This window comes from Bombyx mori, chromosome 4, assembly GCF_030269925.1.
Source record: "Bombyx mori chromosome 4, ASM3026992v2".
Lineage (NCBI taxonomy): Eukaryota > Metazoa > Arthropoda > Insecta > Lepidoptera > Bombycidae > Bombyx > Bombyx mori.
In genome coordinates, this window is record NC_085110.1 from 12,310,635 (window position 1) to 12,331,466 (window position 20,832).

Genomic DNA, 20,832 nt, shown 5'->3' on the forward strand with positions numbered 1-20,832 from the left:
GGGTCTGTATATATTCGTCCTTGTATCATGCGTTTTCAGTAACAATCGGAGAAAACAAATTGGATTCCTTGGACACGAAACCCGTGTTATTTAAATTACGTTCAATTCAAAAATAGCCTATAAACAATCAACGGAAAATCAATAGCCAAAACCGCAATGAGAGCAATCGAATAAATACACCTCGCCTATTCAATAAAGCACGTGAATCGTTCACAATTAAACCTTTAAATCGGCAATAGGTGTTGCCATAAATCCGGCTGGAAAACAATCAGCGGACGCGCGTCGTTCGCAATTAGCGCTACGCTGCTCGATAAATTTACATTAATGCTCTCGAAAAATCCGGACAGCAATAATTTTAACGCGCCATGTCCATAGCGAGTAGTGCGGGGACGTATGGCACTTTCGTACCCAGCAGCTGTGTATCGCCGGTACCTGGTCCCCCGTTTGGCCGGTGCCAAACAATCTTTCACGTCTCAGCGTTGTTTATTCTAGGTCTCTGTGTATTTTTGTTGTTTTTGTTTTTTTAAGCAAACACGAAAACTTATGCCAAGTTTTGTTTGCAGATTTTGGAATTTATATCGCCACAAAACCTAGATGTTGATGATCTTTGGGAGTTTCAACGATTTTAATAGATTTTGGGATAAAAGTACTACGTTTTAAATACGGCTTAAGTGGAGGGAGATGTAGTACAGCAAAATCCTGGTGCGATTCATCAATAAAAATATGTAGTCGATAAATTGCATTTGTAATCATGACTTAGATTTTTTTCAAAATTATCCTATCTATAGTAAGACCGGGTTGCGGAATAATCTAGAATTTAACGTTTTAGTTTCTTATAGCACAATATTATTAAGAATAACGCACCTGAACTAATAAGAATGAATATGAACTATAAAATTATGGGCAGATGGCAGTTACTCAATAATATTGTTTCCTTTAAAATAAATTCGTTTTGCATTCGTTACATATGTACTGTTGGTACTTAAATTATATGCAATACATTACGGACTTATTGTGAATTTTCATGGCTTCCAGTCGGTACCACTGTCTAGCCTATATCAATTACGAAGCATTGGTGCCTTCGGTTTGGTGGTAAGTGTATCCTTGATTTCAATTAATTCCGCGACCCACCCCTAATTAAGACAGCAAACGGCATAAAACATCTATTGTTCACGTGTAAATATATTTCAGGGTTGTCGATTTACGCGGATACTCGCGTGATTTACGTAACGCACCCCGCCTCAGTGCACTTTACACTTTTGCAGCTCTGCTCGCACGAACGACTATTAATTGATATCCAACGAGACAGCTCCACTGGACTCCGTGAGTTGTTCCATGAAAATTCTGAAAACAAATAACTAACTACTAAGGTAAATTGAAACTGTTTATTTTTGTGTTGAACCGTTTCAAGGCACAGAATCTCAATTCTTCGTCTGTCGGCTATTAAATAGTAGGTCCCGTACATAAACAAAATCTACTGATATAATACTTGAAACAAGCCAGGTTTTTTTTTTTTTTTTTTTGTTGCCCTTGTAGGCAGACGAGCATACGGCCCACCTGATGGTGAGTGGTTACCGTCGCCCATGGACTTCAGCAATGCCAGGGGCAGAGCCAAGCCGCTGCCTACCGTTCAAGCCGCTGCTTACCGTTGTAAAAATAGCGTGAGCCATTGCTGGATACCGGGGCATTGCGGTTTGGAAGGAAATGAGAAGTAGCTGATAAGATAAGCTGGCCATAAAAAGCGCTGAGAGACTCTCGAGTGGTCCTGAACTGATTTGAGGGAATCCATCAAAAGCAGTTCATCTGAGGGGATTAAAAAACGTGCATATCAAAGAAGCTCTCAGTCTGTGTCCTAATAAGATAACTTATTGTAAGGACTGTAACGATGGATTCTCGGTTGCGAAAGCTTGTGTCCGCTGTCTGCAGATGCTGTGAGAAGGAAGAAGAAAATTCTCTCCACGTATTGTGGGACTACTGCGCTATAGACAGCAATAAATACTTAAGTCGGAAAGAAGATTATCTGCAAATTATCTGTCCAAGTGTTCCATCACGATGACTTTGGAGCTAGACCAGGATAAATGTTTCGGTGATCATAATAGGTATATACCTACCTTTATGGGTTGCAGTGAATTAAAGTGCATCCCTCCTGATCTCTCTATAAATATACCTATTATAATACTAGATCTACTACTCTATTATCATTCCACAGAAGCATTCTCCTCAACTATTTCCCTACGTACTTATTGTCAGTCCACTAGTTTAATTTTGGCATTTAATGGTATATGCCTTCGGGTTCGAAGGACGGGATAGACTTTATACTTTATTGACCCTTCGACCTCATGTTCCAATGCGGGAAAAGATATTGACATTGTGAAATCTGTGAAGATTACCAGGTAGCACTATACCTCATTTATGTTTTTTTTAAAACAATTTTGAAATAGAGCCTACTTACTTATTCTTTATAGATAATAATTTCCCTGCTTATTCTACCGCGAATCATTTTATATGGTGAGATGATGAGAGTATCAATTTGATACTTTAATCTTGGGTCTTAAGAGGAGCTAAGAGAGTCACGAACAAGACTACCAATCGTATTCTTTGTAAAATGTGTTCCGTAAGATGATTCCGCTTGAACATTGAAAAAGAATGAAATAATGTTAAACAAATTATACAAAAAAAAAACAGACGAACGATAAAAATAGAAGAAACGACACAGTCAGATCAGACATTTTAAATGAAATTAAGATTGCGTCCCCTACAAGTTGTGACATCTGTTTAAAACTATATGTTTTATCGTTTTTTAACAACTTTATTAACGTCTATTAATTGGATATCGCGTCGATGTATGAATATTTAAAAGTTTTATCGTTCACGATACGTAGGCGGCAAAATCAATTTGGCATGCTAATGAGGCAGCCTCCTGTAGAGCTAATGAATCTTGTAATTCTTTGGCGCCCACCTTTTATTTACACGCATCTACTTTACCGGTTCGTTAATGATTTCTACTTTATTCGATTAGATTATCTACTATAAATAGTTTACGGTATATCGCCGTTTAGTTTCAACGATACTAATTTGGATATTAAATTACTCTTAAACTCACGCTGAGATGCGTTTTGAAGTTCAAGTCACAGAATTGAAATTAATTAATTTTGTTCTGTGAGCATTTTAAATTTATTTTAAGAAAAATGTTCATTACTACTAATACATATTTCACTGTATCTAAATTAATTAAGAAGAATGTGCATCAAAATATAGTTTAAATCACGATTTAGCTCCCTTATTTCATACCCGATCCTGTAGACCGAATGGTAAACAGTCGACGTCGCCCAAAACACGTCATTACGGATCCTCTTGATCCATTAACGGTGCTTTTAGGTGCCATAAGCACCGGTCACCGACCTAGTCGAACCCGTCACTTACGACGACGGGCTCGACGAGCGAATTAACCCACAAACCCAGCCCACTGAGTTTCTCGCCGGATCTTCTCAGTGGATCGCATTTCCGATCCGGTGGTAGATTCTGCGAAGCACTGCTCTTGCTAGGACTAGTGTTAGCAATTCTCTCAAGTTGAACACGTGAGCTCGCCTAACCGTCCGTGCGTAGCTGGAATAGCCCCTTAGGGTACCAGCGGATAGGTAGGAAAAAAGGTGTGTTGAACATGAAACATTGGTGAGGAAACTACATCACTATGGTATTAGGGATGGTGCATTGGAACTTATTACTTCCTATTTATCAGGACGGATACAAACAGTAGATGTGAAAGGTAATAGATCTTCAGGTACCTTGTTGAAAATGGGTGTACCTCAGGGTTCCATTTTGGGTCCTTTTTTATTTCTAATATATATAAACGATTTACCTAGTTTTATTGAGTCCCGACACGAGGTCGTATTATTCGCAGATGATACATCTTTATTATTTAAAATTAAACGACAATTACAAGTCTATGACGAAGTGAATGATGCGATTTCGTGTGTGGTTCATTGGTTCCGTATCAATAACCTATTATTGAATAGTAAGAAAACTAAATGTATTAAATTTACTTTAAAATGTATTAAACCATCTTTAAATGTGAGACAAGTGGATAGTGATGTAATTGTTTCTGAGGAATCATTGGAGCTTGTTGAGTCAACCGTATTTCTTGGTATAACAGTGGACTCCAAACTGCAATGGGGACCTCATATTCATAAATTGGCGAGTAAGCTCAGCTCTGCAGCATACGCAGTAAAAAAAATTAGAATGTTAACAAACGCGGACACGGCTCGTTTAGTTTACTTCAGTTACTTCCACAGTGTCATGTCCTATGGCATTTTGCTATGGGGCAATGCGGCCGATGTAGAAACGATATTTATTCTGCAGAAAAGAGCTATACGCGCTATTTATAACATGCACTCAAGGGAATCCCTGAGGGAGAAATTTAAAGAAATTAAAGTTCTCACTATGCCATCCCAGTACATTTTTGAAAATTTGATGTATGTTCGTAAACATATTGAGGAGTTTCCTAAAAAGTCGGACATACATAATAGAAATACTAGGAACAAACACAAGCTTGTTGTGCCGATGAGTAGGTTACATAAGATAAGAAATTCATTCGGGTGTTTGTCTGTGCGCCTGTACAACAAAATCCCACAAGATGTTCAGAACCTACATATACATAGGTTTAAGAAAACTGTTAAAGAACATCTGTGCAATAAAGCTTACTATAAAGTCAATGATTATCTAGAAGATTGCACAAAGTGGGAATGAGTTGCTCGCTCCGGGCATTTCAATATTGTAGTAATTGTTACGTTATAATACTCATTGTAAAAAACTCATATTAAAAAAAAAAATGTAATATTAAAAAATTAATAAATAATAATTGCTTATTAAAAAAAAAAAAAAAAAAAACATGCCCGCTGAGTTTCTTGCCAATTCTTCTCAGGACGGAGGCTAGTTCTTGTGAATTGGCGGTAGTTCTTTTGACGTTCAACAAGTATGTACTTTCATTTATGTTGAATAAAAATTTTTTTGATTTGATTTTGATTTGATTTTGATTTGATTTGATTTGATTTAAAAAAAGATTTACATTCGCTTACGATAAATCGGTATCATGTCGTCGTCTCTAAAAGTATTTCTTAAATGTCGAGCGAAATCATGTATGTATGTAAAACTTCGCGTTACTTTATAGCTTTTTAATAGTATATTTATTTAAAACGAGAACTTTTCGATATTTGTCTCAATCGTTAACGCACAAACAGAGACTGGAGAGAGGGAGACAGGGTAAAAAAAATATATCGTGCTGCGCTTTAGATATTTCTTAACTTAAAGTTCCTACTAACGTTCGACCATTGAATTAAACAATTGTGTTATTTGAATTCCATTGATCCGTTTCAAAACTCTAGGAGACCTCGGACCTGTCGTGCGGTCAGGATGTCTTGTGTTTTATAGTAATTTTAAATTATTGGACGTTTTATTATAAACACCCATTGCGTTTTTTATCATCCTAATGTGTTATTCACGTTGTATATTTTACGACAGCGCAGTCTATTAATAATAGTCTATTGTATAATTTAGAAGGATCTTGTATGTTAATGGTTATTAACCAGATGATACGAGTTTGCTGTTTTTAAGGATTTGTCTATGTGAATCTAATGTTTTGATTGCGGGCCGCGACAAGGTACACCGAAAAAAGTGTTACTTTAAAAAAACGGCCCCCGTTTGCAGTGATTTTTGAGGTACTTCGAAGTTACTCAGGAAACCGAAACTTTTTTAATTAACTGAATTTCCTGTCAATTTGGAGATTATGCAAAAATATTTCATAAATTTGCAATAAATTAAATAAAACAGTAAACAATTTTTTTTCACTAATATATATCCCACCGAAAAAATATTCGCAATTCAAAACTTTACTTGCATTTATGTATATATTTAATGTTTAATTATTTTATATTGACTTTTCATTTTTTGTTTAATCATTATGTACGTAGTAATAACAGACACAAAAAAGGAAATCCGTTCCAACCGGGTGTGTGTAAAAAGCTCTTTCTTTTTTTTTTTTTTTTTTTATTGCTCAGCTATGTGGACGAGCTCACAGCCCACCTGATGTTAAGTGGTTACTGGAGCCCATAGACATCTACAACGTAAATGCGCCACACACCTTGAGATATAGTTCTAAGGTCTCAGTATAGTCACAACGGCTGCCCCACCCTTCAAACCGAAACGCATTACTGCTTCACGGCAGAAATAGGCGGGACGGTGGTACCTACCCGTGCGGACTCACAAGAGGTCCTACCACCAGTAATTACGAAAATTATAATTTTTAGGGTTTCATTTTTATTACACGATGTTATTCCTTCACCGTGGAAGTCAATCGTGAACATTTGTTGAGTACGTATTTCATTAGAAACATTGGTACCCGCCTGCGGGATTCGAACACCGGTGCATCGCTTCAACACGAATGCACCGGACGTCTTATCCGTTAGGCCACGACGACTTCTAAAGATACTAAGCGGTGGATATATTGACATCACAATTTGAATACCGTCACTCGCCTCGTCACTCTCCAAACGTGCGGTTAAAGTTGCAATTGGAAAACCGCATAAAGTGGCAGAAAGACACACTCAAAGAGCGCTGTTGCTAGTTCTTCGATGACTCCCTCAAGAAGACACGAAAGTTTTAGTCTAGTCACTTCAGATCTAACTCATAAGTTGAGCACTAGTAAGAGGGCATCTTGTGTAAGGAGCGTGGAGATTTACGTTATGATGTCGCAGAGCTCCAATAACAACTTAACACCAGATGCGTCGTGAGTTCTTTTACGCGTCTACGCAAAAATAAAAAAAAGCATGATAAGGAAAAATAACGGTAGGCAGCGGCTTGGCTCTGCCCCTGGCATTGCTGAAGTCCATGGGCGACGGTAACCACTCACCATCAGGTGGGCCGTATGCTCGTCTGCCTACAAGGGCAATAAAAAAAAAAAAAAAAAACTTAGACTACTTGAGTTTGTAATTAGATACAATTGTAATTGTATCTATGAGTTTGTAATTGTATCTAATTACTAGACTACTTGAGTCTAGTAATTAGATACCCAAGTTACTGCTCCATGGAATACGGGCCAAATTCCCGATGTGAGCATTCACAAAGATTATATCCTAGGGCCGCTGGGTATTGAAACTTGAACTTAACTTAAGCTTTCAGTTTGACGCTAATAAAATTATACCGTCGATAAAACCCAAAACCGTAGCATACCGTACAATAATACCGAAATAAGTTTGTGGAGACGTTAACAGCGATATTAAATAACATCTCTATTATCAATAAAAAAGTGTCATAAAAATCACAGTCATCCGTGGAAGTTGTAAAGTGGGGACGGTGATCGGACTGCGCGCCGGAAGAGCCTCTCCACGGGGCAGGCTCAACTATTATATGAAAATATTCAATTTTATAAAATTCCGTAGCGATAACATCTTCCTGTCGATTTGATATTTTCGGCGGTAATGTGTATGTGAGCGAGTGAATGGAGAATGAACCCACGCTGCGCGCACGCTAACCCGCTCCGCGACTTGACACTTAATCATTTACACGGACACTTTATAGTGTCGTGTAGCGTATGTCTACTTCACGTTCGGTACATAAACTCAGTCTCAATACGTACGATCCGCACTCGAAGTCGTTATGTTTTTTAATAGTTGAATAAATCGGGACTTTACGCCCATCAATCTGATTTGAAGAATTATGTTGCGGTAACGTAAGGTTTTGTGTTTAGCTTATTCACAGAGATCTTTCCGATCTTTCAGAGATACTGCGATATTATTGCACTAGAATATATATATTTTTTTATCGAATAAAAACTTTTTCCAAGTCCGTTCACGCTAATATAAATATTTGAGGCAATTTGATTTTTTTTTCCCTACCTATTAGCTGGAAACCTCGGGGGCTATTCCAGATACGCCCGGACGGGTGGATGAGCTCACGGGCTCAATCTTAAGATATTTGCTAACACTGGCCCTAGCAAGAGCAGTAAGTACTTCGCAGAATCTACCACCGGATCGAAAATGCTACCCACTGAGAAGAACTTGCGAGAAACTCAGTGGGCCGTGTCTATGGTGCAATTTTTACTATTTTAGCGACGTATTGAGATAGCTCGTGTATTTTTTGTTTCATTAAATTTATTCGGAAAATGACACAAAAAAATATTGCATAAACTTTAAAGCACAATTGCAAGAACCTAATCTAACTTCGTTTGTAAGGAGGAAAATATGACGTTATACCATTTAAAAACTTTAATTTGTCAAGAAAGTTGGGGACTTGTGAGATCATAATTTATTGAAACACTGGTGGATTCATGTATTAAACATGGCACTATTAATTAAGATATTGCAAACATACATTGCATCGTAGAAACATTAGAAGTTTACAAGTGTATATTTCTCGTTCAAACAGGATTTAGAAGGCTTTAGGGCAGCTCGTAGCTGATGAGTCTCTGGCGTTGCGAAGCAGTACCTAGTAAGTAGAGTTTCTGGGAGAGACTGCAATTTTTATGGAGAAATACATTAATACGAGTTCTTTTTCATAAATTTATGAGTTTCTATTCGGTAAATACAAATGTAATTTAGGATTTTTTCCCCTACCAAATCGTTGGTAGCCTAAGGAGCTATTCCAACTATGTACTCGTGGACCGGTAGGTTATCTCACGGGCGGGCTCAATCTGAGAGAGTTTGCTAACACAGGACCTAGCATGAGCAGTGCTTTGCGGAATCTACCACCGGATCAGAATCGCGACCCACTGAGAAGATCTGACGAGAAACTCATGGGTGGATTGAACATGAATCTAGTTGGCCGCGAAAAGCTTGTGAACTCCTGAGGTGTAGGATAAAAATATTAAAATCTCACTGGGTCTTCGACCTGTCTTGAGTGAGCAGTGGGATTCATTTTACGTACGACACCAACTTATCCGTGACATAATAAAAAAAATCGTGAAATATTTTTTAAATACGGAAACCTCGGTTTCATTTTGCTTCAAGAAAATCCTAGATTGACATAGCAGACATTATGATTTATAAAAAAAAAGTTTTATTTGTTACATTGACCAATTAAGTTTCAAATACAGCCTATCGAATTGTAGGGTTGTTGTTTGAGGTCTAATAGTTTATTGTATTGCGGACAATAGTTTTAGGAGATAAATAAACTATTATGTTTGTAACCCTAAAGGTAGATGTTGTTAGCAGGCCGCGTCATAAGTCAGTCGGCTGAGTGAGGTAGAATATAAATTAGAGACGTATTGCCGCCCGTTTCTTGCCCAATGTGTGGGCGACGCTGCGACAGAAGCTGTATCTTCATTCATATTCGTTTATATTCAGATACAAGTTGCTAAATTAAAATTAAATATTCAATTTGATAAATTAAATGGATTCATATTTCATGAAATTAGATAATGAAGGAAAAGCTGAAGGCCTATAGTAGAATTATCGTAATTAATTATTCAGGGTTCTCACTAGTGGATAATTTACTTGACTTTGTTTCAGTTTGAACGGTAATGTCCCCGTCTTTGTGGCATGTTAATACTATACCACGTAATCCGTTTTGAAATCAGTATCGTTCTAAGCACTACTATCAAATTTTGATGACTTTTATCCCGTAACATTACTCTCTGCTTAAAGTGGCGGCCAATTAAAATCGCATCTGAAACCCACGTGCCATAATATTATCCATACCAGAATTAACAACCGTGCAGCATACAGTGGCAGGTTACGACTCCAAGTACAAAAAGGTCGTTAGTCAACGAACCGCTACCTACCACGTAAGCCCATAACGCAGTTCATTATTTATATTAACAGTTTAGCAGTCAGTGGCCAGTTCTTTCGATCCGGACTTATGGCCGCGTGAATGTGCGTGGGCATTATTTGTACCCTTGTTAAGCGCTGAGGATATTATAAAAATGATTCCTTTATCCAAGCTATGACACTTGTTGGAAATTGGTCGTTTAATTTATGATGATCATAAAAAAGGATTCCGGCCGCGCGTTTGGTATTTCATTCACAACAAGCAGAGGCGTTCGGGTCTTTATGGATGGATGTTTTCATTAATTTAACTTGGATCCGGTGGATGGCACAGAGGTGTCGGGTGTCATGTGACAGCGGTCACCAGATCCGGAGATAGCGAGGCTCGTGCGGCGACTACCGTTCAGCTGATCATATTCGTCATAACAAGCCTCGTAGTGCTTATATCATTGCCCGCAGTAGTACTTAGTCATAGCCATGGTCCGTTTAAATAACATATTTTTTCTAAAGTACAGTCAATCGACCGAGCCTAAACTGTTACAAGAACGAAGAAGTACATACGAATCGTGATCAAGTCCCGTCATCGTAATTTACATATTAAATCAAACATTCCTAGAGAGTCGAGCGCGTGACTTAATTTATTATTACCATCAATAGGATAGTGACGTTTTCAGAAGATCTAACTTAATTTTCGAACGCGGAAGTAGACTCTAGTAGTGTTGGAGCAACTGGGAGGTTAAGCAGAGCGGTGGTGCTTTTCATTAGGGATGCGACGCGGGCGCATCAGATAAACAATAAGTCGATACACAGTCCATATAAGCCGGCAACGCATTAGTCATCACGGTGACCGACCGACACCGACCGCTCGGCTAATCCACTCAAAACATTCGGAGACATTTGTCGGGTCGCGCCGGGGTACCGGTGATCGATAACGCGACTCGCCACAAAACGATAGATAAAAGCCGATAAGTCAGATGAAATATGACGCGAACAAAATCGGGAGACGTACGTAATAAGATAAAAGTCAAACAATGATTCGACCGCGGATTCGCCGCGGCATAATTTATGTGACAACGCGTGATGGACGAGCGGCGACTTTTGGTAAACTATTTACATACGGCGGCGGCCGCGCTGTCGGATTGGGTTCCGCTTGTGACAGAGGGTGGGGCTTACTACCGAAAACAAATGTCACTGTTATTTATTAGGTTACAGTGCTATTAAGCCTAAGACGGGTATTACGGATCAGGGTAAAGAAGCAATGGACATCGTCGTACCATAAGGTAAACAAATCCAAACGTTTCAGTTTCTTGAATAATGACTTACCTTACCGGTGATGGATTTACGCCTAGGTCTGGGCCTAGGGCTGCATAATTTTAGGTGTCGCAAAACTTTTGAAATGTAAAATATACAGAGACGAAAAAAATAAAAACAGTCTCCTTTGAAACTGATGAGATTAGTTTATATAAAATTAACATAATATAAAGTTATTTTAAATAAAAAAAAATATTGGATCAAAACTAATCTTTTTTTTTCTAAAATTATTGGCGGCGCGATATACAGGGCCTAGGGAGGGCGGCATCATGCCCAAAATCCGCCACTGCACCTTACACGACTATTTTAATGTGTAAGCGGATTTGGCAATTCGTTTATTTACTAAACACTTAAGTTAAAATGGTCGGTTAACATTGCGCCGTTGCTAGTCGTGAGAGGTCGGAGCACTGGTATAGTTCTAATTGAATTAGGAGGCAGTCCCGCCGGCGGAGCGGTCGCCAATTCCCTTAACACGTCGTGTTGGATTGTTTCCTGTTACTACACAACACTACCGGCTTGAGTTGAGCAAGACGTGAATCTCTTAGAAATGTTATTTCGGAGGGTTGTGCGGTTTTACAGTCACTTTATTTTAAATTTGTTTTAGGTTATTGGATATAAAAACACGAAAAATTATTAATATAAGCCCGAATATTTATTAACTATTACATTTGTTCTTTAAAGCTGCAAAACTATAACAGAAGTATCTGTATAATGAAGATGTTAAATCAGTTGACAAATGGAAAAAATATAACACACAAAAACATATATACATACATAGGTACGTAAAGAATGTAAAAAAAACTAAAGATTTAAAACACTAAATGTGCAAAAACTTGAAAAAAAAACTTGTAGTAATAGTAAAAATTGTAGTACTAAATGTAGTAATAAATACATATAGTGATGTGAACGTATTGAAACAATAATTGTAAAATTGTTTGAGTTTACCTGACACCACTAAGAAAAACTATTGAACATTTTAATTTTTAAAATTAATAGTCGAGTTAGGAATGAAGTCATCTACAAAACTAACTCATTTTGAATTATTGTCGAAAATAGTGTGAAATGTTAAAATATTTGAAAACATAATCAAATATCTTTAGATGTATTCATTAATAAGCTTTTATTAGCTTCAGAGGTATGTATGTTTGTAAAAATAAAATAAAAAAAATTTTGAAATTCAACTAAAAATGAAAAATATATAATAGTTTCAAAAAACTAACAAAATACGCTTTTATAGAAAATCCGCTTTTTTTAGTTGGATTTTCTATAAAAGAGTATTTGTTAGTTTTTTGAAACTATTATTTATTTTTAACTCCAGTTTTTAAATACTCTAATGATAAACCATTTAAAAGCAAAAATCATATAGATTTCTACGATTCGTGAAAAATCGAAGAAAACTCTCAAAAAACCATTATTGTTTTAACGCTGTCGAGCGTGTCTGACGCCGCGTCCGTGTCGAGATTCAAATTGAGTTGGTGGATACAAAGGACGGGTCGTAGGTGAAAACATTAGACGAGCGACAATCCCCGCGGAGACAGCGCCGAGGCTGGCTCGGTTTTTATCTACGCGACTCGCTGCGGCCGCTCGACCGTGTAATTGGATGAGAACGGCGCGATCCCAATAGCGCGCCCTTATCTGCTCGCGGCGAAGCCTCCCCGCACGCCCCCGCCCACCCCGCGACGCCTGCCGAACCTCCGGCAATAAGTTTTTAGTGAGTAATTCAAGATAACCCCTTGATGTTGTTCATTTTCACACTTCCTTTCGCGAGAACAGCTCTTTATTGCGTAATATGTAACTGTCTCGTCGCCGACGGCCGTCCCGGGGGGGCGCAGACAAACTTCGCCCCTTTTATGATGTTAATGCGATCGTCTCCAACCCTCCTATTTGGATAATGATAATTGCTTTTTCCAAAATTATTGTTTGATGTTGTCGCTTAACGCAATATCGGGGAGTTACGTAAATGGACTTGACTTCGACGTTAACAGATAATAACTTTAATATTCCATAATTCTAATGATAGATAATTTGGCCTGATTTGTCATAATGCGATTGTCATAATACATTATAACATGAATTCCTTAATTTTTTTTGATGTAAATGAATTATAGATATTTTAAGAATAGAATTATTTATTTTATTATGGCAAGTTATGATTTTGCTAATGTATTTTTGGTGGCAAAACTATACAAGTTTTATTTTTATTCTGGAAGGTTCTCTATCAGAAGACTGCGAATTGTCGTCGTATTAGTCGGTATCAGATGGGCGCCGACCATCGTCCTCCCCCTTAACGTATCTACTGCCACCTCTCACAACTACGAATTTGCAGTTTCAACGTGAAAACGTAAACGAATTCATCCCTTGAAATCGGATTCCCAATAGTTCTATGTATTTGTAATGAATGGTATTTGAAAATGATTAGAATTTAACCGACGATACTTTTTCGTGTTATCATTATTTTGAGAAAAAGTGTGATCATTCTTTTGCTTCACCGTTTTTACTATTTCCAGGTCCAAATATACTATGATATTAATTAATAACTGAAATATTTAAGTTTTAAAACTATTTTCATAAACAGTTTAAATCGTAGAAGCGTACTTCTGTCTGAGTCAAAGTCACTTGAAAGGTTAGATTTTTTTATTGTCCTAACAACTCTCAAAGAGATTTAAACAAAGAACGATAAATAAGAGGCAGAACTAAAACAGTTAGATAGATATCATTTTCTAAAGATTTTTTTGTTTTGTTTTGCTTAGTAACTTTTACAAGCTTTAAGATTTTTGCATATATTGAAATTAGACATTCTAAATATTGATGACAGAACAAAAGAAAAATAAATAAATAAATATTTTTAATCTTTAGGTAGTTTTCACTTTGGTCGAATTTCGAACAGTATAGTAGTAGTACATTTATACTATTCTTTAAAACAGCAGATTTTTTCCTTTGCATGGATGAGCGAGCTCATTATGTGAGGTATCAAGTGGGTTCCAGAGCCGCACTTCACAGGCATGTAAGAGTAATAATAATAAGTAAGAGTTTGAAACCTCAATTGTAACCTAACCTTTAAATCTGATTAACTTGTAACCCTGTCTTTAAAATGTTCTGTCTGTGTTGCCATTTATCTACTTCCGGACGGTTAAGGTGTTTTTTTGTTAGAACGCTTTTTTTATTGTCACAAATACGACTTCTTCCAAATTTCGATGAAAATATTCATTAATTTGAATTAGATTACTGGTGGGCAGGCGTTTTTTTTAATGAATGAGGTATTACTGGTGACCCATAGGCCTTTCCAGTTTCGCCAGGACAGGTGGGTGAGCAAAGGCTCTGCCAGGGGATTTGCTAACAGCTGCCCGAGTTCCTCCAAACGAGACCTAACAACTCAAGAACAATTACTTCGCAAATGAATCTACTACCGGATTTACCCTCGGAGAAGATCCGGCGAGAAACTCGGCGGGCTGATGCATGGGTTAGGTTGCAGTTCGAACTCTTTGCCGAGTTCGACGCGCTACTCGTCCAGGTACCGTGGTCCCTAATTCTGCTCCTAGCATTAGAGCTGAAGACGTCAAATGCAAGAGTTATTGAATCTGATGGATCCGTAAGGACGTGTCTAGGGTGTCCACGGTAACTGGCTCCTGCGTGAATAGGATTCGGAAGTAATCGGGGGCGTTGGGAAGGCGTCTGGTGGGCCCGTAAGGGTAGGTACCACTAACTTATTTCTGCCGTAAAGCACTAATGCGATTCAGCTTGAAGAAGGGTGGGGCAGCCGTTGTACTGTAAAACTATTTTTTTATTTATTGCTTAGATGGTTGGACGAGCTCACAGCCCACCTGGTATTAAGTTGTTACTGGAGCCCATAGACATCTACACCGTAGACGCGCCACCCACCTTGAGATACAAGTTCTAAAGTCTCAGTATAGTTACAACGGCTGCCCCACCCTTCAAACTGAAACGCATTACTGCTTCACGGCAGAAATAGGCAGGGCCACCACCTATCCGCGCGGACTCACAAGTGGTCTTACCACCAGTAGAACTTGAGACTTACAACACATATCTGAAGGTGGGTGGCTGCATTTACGTTGTTGATGTCCTTGTGCACTAGTAGCCACTTGACACCAAGTGGGCCGTGAGCTCGTCCCCCATTTAGGCAATAAAAAAAAGATGTATAGTGTATTTACACTTTTTATCAATTTTACAACACAACTTCGTTTTGGCTCTTTCATATTTCGAACTACCCGCTTTCATGAATATAAATTCTAAGGTTAGAATCAGATACTAGACATAGAGGTAGTTTGTTTATCTTTATCGCAGAGCCACACAGGGCGGCCGGGAGCTCGCGAACTGTCGTCATATTCCAGCGCTATCTGATGGGTATCCGAGGACGTTCCTATCTCCCGCTCTCGGCACAACCACAAGGTGCACATACCGACAAAATAAACTACCCTTTGTTGCACAAGATATATAGGTTCTTAATTTGTCTCGCCAAGTTTTTTTTTTTTTTTTTGTTGCTTAGATAGGTGGACGAACTCAGAGCCCATCTGGTGTAACCCGTGGTGTTATCTGGTGTTAAGTGGTTACTGGAGCACATAGACATCCACAACGTAAATGCGCCATCCATCTTGAGATATAAGTTCTAAGGTCTCAAATATAGTTATAACGGCTGCCCCACCCTTCAAACCGAAACGCATTACTGCTTCACGGCAAAAATAGGCGGGGTGGTGGTACCTACCCGTGCGGACTCACAAGAGGTCCTACAACCAGTAATTATGGCCTTTATAGTTTGGTAGGACAATTTATATTGTACCTTACGGTCCGAAGATCTCATAGTTCAGAACTGGTGTTGTAAGTTTACTGGAACCTAAAGATATCATAAGATGAACGCCGGTGCTAATTTTAAGGCACGATGGGAGAAGTTTTCGTGCACGAATGCTCCATTGAAAACTTCTTACGACAGGCTACAACACTACTTATTGGTTACTTAGGTGAGCTAGCTGCTTAAAATATATGAGCTTAATGCGAGTTCCTTAACGTTCTCGCTAGCGTAAAAGTTAACCCAACTGTAACTGTACACAGTTGGAATAGCGCCTCTAGCGGCAAACGTAGGCAAACGATCCCATTCCATACAAATTAGAGTTAACTTCTTCGTTATCGAGAACGTTAAAAAACTCGCACTAAGCACAATAGACAACGAATACATTTCTAATGCTGGGCGCGTAGGAGCACGCTGCGAGTATTTACAAAATCTTCAATGTAATTTCGTTGTGAATCGATTGAAATTAAATAAAGGTTAAGCTTTCAATAAAGGCAAAAGCAATTTATAAGTTCGTAGAACAATTTCGCCGATCAAAACACGTTCCTACAGCGGGATCAATACGAGCAGGCCGGAGACGTACGGCTCACGTCGCCGGCTCTCATTTAAGGATCCGCCGAAAACTTATTTTTATTGTGTTCATTATTTTGAGTGAAATTGCGAGAGCATTAAGTTGAGTATAGGGTGGGACGCGACGGACCTATTACGTACCGCCTTGTAATCATACGCGCACCGCTCGAGCCCCGCCAACACATGCCGAAGCACGTATCATTAATTTATTGGCGAATTCTTCTTCACTTTCGTAAAACGTGAGATTATCGTCACCTTATTAAGTTTTGTTTTCGTTATATTGAACGTTACTTTCCCTAATACGGTTTTTAAAGTTGACAGAAACACAGTCATTGTTGTGGACATCTTATTGTATCCTAATGTGTCTTCGGTTATACCTGTGTGTGCGGCATATGTGGCCACTCGTCAAAAACTTGTCTGCCCAACTCTATAATTTGCTCCCTAATTATCCCATTAGAAGCCTGTGATGGAAATCAGGATTTGCATAAAATTGTTAATGACAGTTCACGTATTTTATTCGGCGTGTCAAAATTGGCCTCTACCTATTCTAATTTTATTATGGTTCATATTATCGCCGACATCGTTCAAAATCGGTTTCGAGGGGGTAATTTCGCCTAAGCATTTGGCTGAGCAGAAGCTAAAAAGTTAATGTGAACGATATTAGATTCGATTTTTGTAAGGCCAAGCACGTTTGCCTTAATGTGAAATAAAAATGAAAACAATAATAACGTATCTCACGTTCACTATGTATTCGATGCGTTCAAATTTACCTTGTGAAGTTTAATCTGTTTTGATTAAGTTAAAACCGACTGATAGGTAGCGCTGCACATTGCAATACAATTTAGGTGATTCTGAAGGTTCATATGCCATTAAGCAGTGATGAGATCGCAACGAAAAATTGTCATATTTAAAATTTTACTCTTATGCTTGTTATGTGAATGTTATAAGTATACCTGGTCCTAATGGCCATTTTCATTTACATTTACTATTAGACCTAGACCCAGCGAACTATGTTTAACTAGACCGATCCCTTCCTTTCCCGCTCAGGCGTAGTTGGAATATGCCCATAAGCTACCAACGATTAGGTAGGGATCTTCATACCTGCGCTAAATAGAAATAGAAAAGTTACCGGGCCATTGCGTTCATCGAATATGCACCCGAGATAAATATCAATAAATTCAATACGCATTTGAAAATTATATTTTCCAATTTAAAAATATCGATACAAATTACAATCGAAACCGTGAAGCCAAAAACCCTATCATTCTATGACCCAACTGGTGGCAATAATTGCTCATTCTAACACTTTATTATAGCTAAATAATGATTATATGTAGTGTGTAAGCGACCTCGATCGGTGGCGTGTCCTCCGCGGTCTGTAATCTTGAGCCGACCTCCAATCACGCATTTCTCACCCGAGCGCGTTGAAAAAATAATACCTCTAGAGATTTGTCTATAATTTGCCGACGCCGCACGGTAAACGCGCGTGCATCGCGCGGCGGTCGCCCCACACCGTCTCCGAACCATGCCGTAACAGCTGAATCACAATACCTATCTATTCTTTTGTTATTTTATTTAGACAGTAGCTTTCTAATATATCTACACTATAATTTTGGGCGTGTAAGTATAGCCGCCAGAAATGGGAGAATTGTGTTTTATTTAAACGTCACGGATAAATGGAAGTACCGATTCCTATTTTTAACATTCGATCCTTTTATTTTGTTAATTTACATCGTCTAGTTTTAATTCATTTTTATTTTAGTAGTCTTAGGCTGTTAGTATTATAAATTCATATAAGCTATTAAAAATTATAAAAAGGACAAAGAATTTCAAGGCAAAATTCTCGTTAAAATGTTTCTGTTATTTAGCAAAAACATTCTTTATTAAACTAAACATATCCCAAATTCTTGTACAGTTGCGGTAAATTAGGCGGGTAATTCACACGAATCGGTAATATTTTGACATTTGAGTGACAGTTACTTTCAATAAACTACTATACCGTGTCTGACAACTGTCACGAGAGATCAGTCATACTAGGCTTTTGTGTATTCACAATATAAACACAGCGATAAGTCGCCATGATGCTTAACGGACAACATTGCCCCAAAAGCAGAGGCTTAAACTGTTTTCAAACAATGTTTCATGGGTCCTTATTACTCCTTATATATATATGGGTGTCTTAGCGATTACTGCTCATTAATTATTAAACGAAGATAATCTGTGGCGTGTGTACATAGATTATAACAATGTATAATTTTTAGTTTTTACTTCATGCTAAACATAGTGTTGTTCCATATCGTTTTTTTTTTAATGTTGAGTAGACTAAGATCTAAATAATTCTAGTAGTTTTAGTTTACTGACAGGACAGATTTAACTTGGGGCTTAAAACTGACCACACACCTTGTCTGTCAAAGTATGACCGATCACATCCCTCTTTTTATATCAGTTTGTGTCAATTCAGATAAGACAACTTCGTGTCAGAAAATCGATAAAATCTTTGTATTTTTTGATCATTCGACATATATTTAAATATGGAACACAATACAATTTTAATGTACTAAAAACGACTATGTGAGAAACGCTTACAGATTTTTAATCCGTATTAATTTATTATTAGTATCTAGTGCAGACTATTGACAGCGGTGGCGCGCGGCAGGTGAGGGTTTGCTACTGATCGACGCTCGATATAAACTGGATTGACAGCCGGTGTGCAAGGAAAAGTTTCTGCTGTGTCTGTACTTCTATATCTCGTCTGAACTGTGGCATCCGTCCTATCGGGAAATATATCGTTACGAATTTCATAAACCAAATTTAAACTGTCTGAATAGTTTTAATATGGTTTGCTGCTTAAAGAAGAGAGACAATTTGCTTAACTTTTTATTATTATTTTAGGATGACGACCCTGATCGAATTAAGTCTAGAGCTCAGTGGCAGATATAGGAAATGTACTATTTATTCGGCAGTTCATGCCTATCCCTATGAACTGATTATTCAGTTATTGTTTAGGTCTTAATAGTCGAAGTGGTTTGAGTGGTTTTAGAGACATTATTACGTCTACATTCAGATAAACGTTACTTAGAGTCAGATGACAATATTGAAGTGAAACTTCCTTATCGGCGTTGGAAAAAAATTTACCGTCACATTTTTCGGTTACGCGTCACATTTTTCCGTTACGCGCCATCTTTTAATTAACGGCTGTATGTTCTGAAGTATGGATGCGCATTTGAGAAACCGACCTCATGTCTCAAGGTGGGTCACGGAATACATTTTGTAATTGCAATAATCCCAGGTAACCCACTTAATATCACGTGGACCGTGCTATTATTGTTATTACGTAAAATAATAGGAAGAAAAGTACCAGGGTATTATGATATCAAAGAGATGTATTATTATAACTTTACTCTGACGTACAGCCTTCTTTATTAATTAACGGCTGTATGTTCTGAAGTATGGATTCCGATTTGAGAAATTGACCTCATGTCTCCAGGTGGATTACGGAAATCATTTTGTAATTCCAATAATCTCAGGGAGCCCACTTAATAATATCACGTGGACCGTGCTATTTATTACTGTTATTACGTAAAATAATAGGAAGAAAAGTACCAGGGTATTATGATAGCAAAGAGATTTATTAATAATTAACGGCGGTATGTTCTGAAGCATGGTTTCGGATTTGAGAAATCGACCTCATGTCTCAAGGTGGGTCAAACTTCACGAACCTCAGGAACCCCATTTAACACCACGTGGACCGTGCTATTATTATTAATTTATAGGAAGAAAAGTACCAGGGTATTATGATATCAAAGAGATGTATTATTAAAATGCTGTAATAATCTTAGTAGCAAAAAGGTAAAGTGAAATAATTGTATTATTTGTATTCATGTCTATGATAATAAAATCCTTTTGTTTAAACTTTATCTAATTTAACTTTATTTAACCAATTTCTAGAAAGTTGCATGTAGATCATTTTTCGAAAAATAAGGCCATAAACAAGTTTCACTTCTTACGTGTGTACACTAGTACACGCACACATTTTTTTTTTAGTTCTAAGCAATTAGATTTTTCCTTCCGTGCTACCTGTGAGAGTTGCCTGTTGTTGTTAATTAATTATTAATGAAACCTATTAAATAATATTCGATTTGGAATTAAAGGATTTAATTAATGTCAATTAAGAATTGAAGTGGTAACAAATTGCTATGAACTTATGAGTATGAACGAATGGAAGAAAAAAGAAGTTACCCTTTGCAATGATATTTCGTGAACCCGCAATGTAACGTAAACATCAGAGTTCATTCAGCACCATTGATCCCGTCTAATCTGTTGATTTCGATTGTATATACATATACATTGCGTGCAGTATGTATATATATTTATTTAAGTACTATGTATTATGTA

At 37.7% G+C, this 20,832-nt stretch overlaps 1 long non-coding RNA gene across 1 annotated transcript in view; it reads left to right on the forward strand.

The window, feature by feature from the left end:
• The first annotated feature begins 570 nt into the window (after positions 1-570).
• Positions 571-20,832, forward strand: part of LOC134198800 (uncharacterized) — a 29,707-nt gene continuing 9,445 nt past the window's right edge. The window contains exons 1-2 of the long non-coding RNA XR_009973000.1: positions 571-1,092; positions 1,192-1,370. This is a non-coding gene — a long non-coding RNA (uncharacterized LOC134198800). The remainder of the gene's footprint in view (positions 1,093-1,191; positions 1,371-20,832) is intronic.